The 1,542-nt window shown below is 42.4% G+C and overlaps 1 non-coding gene across 1 annotated transcript; it reads right to left on the bottom strand.

Moving 5' to 3' along the window:
• Nucleotides 1-313: 313 nt before the first annotated feature.
• Nucleotides 314-421, bottom strand: LOC135272186 (small nucleolar RNA snoR27). Its single transcript, XR_010340278.1, has one exon. It is a non-coding gene; the product is annotated as a small nucleolar RNA snoR27 (small nucleolar RNA).
• Nucleotides 422-1,542: the final 1,121 nt, after the last annotated feature.

Here is a 1,542-nt window from a genome sequence, read left to right as displayed (position 1 = left end):
GGAAAAGCCAGCTCCAATGATATGCCAGGCTCTGAATGCTTTAGTTCAGCTTATGGTCAGGCCAGTCAGCTGAACACTTTGATGTTTTCCTTCTGTTTTCTCCCTTTCACTCCCCACCCCCCCCAACCCCACACACTCCTCTATTTGCAAAGCTAGAGGCATCAGTAAGAGCAGCTGGCTGTGGAAGGAGAATGTGAGAGAGGAAGGGAGGAGCCAACAACAGTCTCCCTCCCTAGCTTCAACCTTGCCTCTGGCAGGAAGACCTGGCTACAGGAGAAGGGAGAAGCTGCACCTTTGAATGAGGATCAGACATCCTGGATTTGAACTGAACTTTGCTTTGTAACTTGAAGTAATTATCAGATTTCAAATTATTTTATGAGATTTACAGGAATATAACGCAGTTTTTGAATTATCATCCAGGAACAAGAAGAACAAAAGAAAACAAACAAAAGCAAGGACTGTGAGGGACAAAAGCAAAAATAAAGTAGCTTTCTAACTGCGTTTCATGAGATGCTCTGGATTGCTGCAGTGGCTGTATTTGGTAAGTGTGGCTCTAGAAGTCATATCCGCAGATCTAGTTTGAGCAACTTTTTTTACTGTTAGTGCTGTCCTTTCAATTTGATTAGTCAGGCTGAAAAATTGGAACTAAGGTGGATTTAGGTTTTGTAGGGCTTGAAGTCTTAGAGGTCCTTTTTCTTTTTTTTAAAAAAAATAAAGGTTATGAAATCAAAAGTACAAAATTGTCAGCATCCCTCTGAATGCTTGAAAAGTGTCCTTTCAAGTGAGTGGCCTGAAGTTTGAGCTTCTTTAGCTTCACAGCTCAGTATATCCACCCCTTTCTAGAAGTCAGCTTCTCTCTGCTGCACCCCATCACTAAAACATCAACAAGGCTTGGGAGCTTTACTTTCAAAATACATCCAAAATCTCATTACATAATAATATCTCACTAACTCTAGACAAGACCCACCGTCACGTCTCACCTGGACTGTGTGGCCACCTCTGACCTGCCTCCTGAGTCCACCTTTGCCCTCTCTGGTACATTCAAAAGTCAGAGCCATCTTGTAAAAACATAAATTAGATGCTCACATAATTTCTCTCCTCCAATAGATTCCTACCAAACTTTGAAGAAAACCCAGAGTCTTTCCTATGTCTTAAGTGGTTCTATGTGACTTGGCCCCTGGCTGTTTTCTGACCTCATCTCCTGTCATTCTCCCCCTTACTCACTGTGCTCCTGCCACGCTGGCATTCTTATTGTTCCTCAAACTCACCAAGCCCATGTTCACCCCATGGCCTTTGCAATTGCTGTTTCATCTGCCAGAAATAGCCTTCTTTTAGATTGTCTCATAGTTTGCATTCCAGATTTGGTTACCAGGGCAGCCCTGGAGATATAGCTAAGAAATTTCATTATTTTCTTAAACGGTAAGTAGCTGAGAAAGCTCATTATTTTTTCTTAAGCATTTTTTTTCTAGTCCCTTTCTATAGGTATGCTTGCTTAACTCTAGGTGGCCCAAGGGGCCACAGGAGCTTCAGGACACTTCAGCT

This window comes from Aotus nancymaae, unplaced genomic scaffold (genome assembly GCF_030222135.1).
Source record: "Aotus nancymaae isolate 86718 unplaced genomic scaffold, 86718_ANA_hifiasm-v0.15.2.pri h1tg000006l, whole genome shotgun sequence".
NCBI classification, from domain to species: Eukaryota; Metazoa; Chordata; class Mammalia; order Primates; family Aotidae; genus Aotus; species Aotus nancymaae.
Note: the sequence above shows the minus strand (reverse complement) of the source record. Positions and strands in the feature narration are given on the sequence as shown.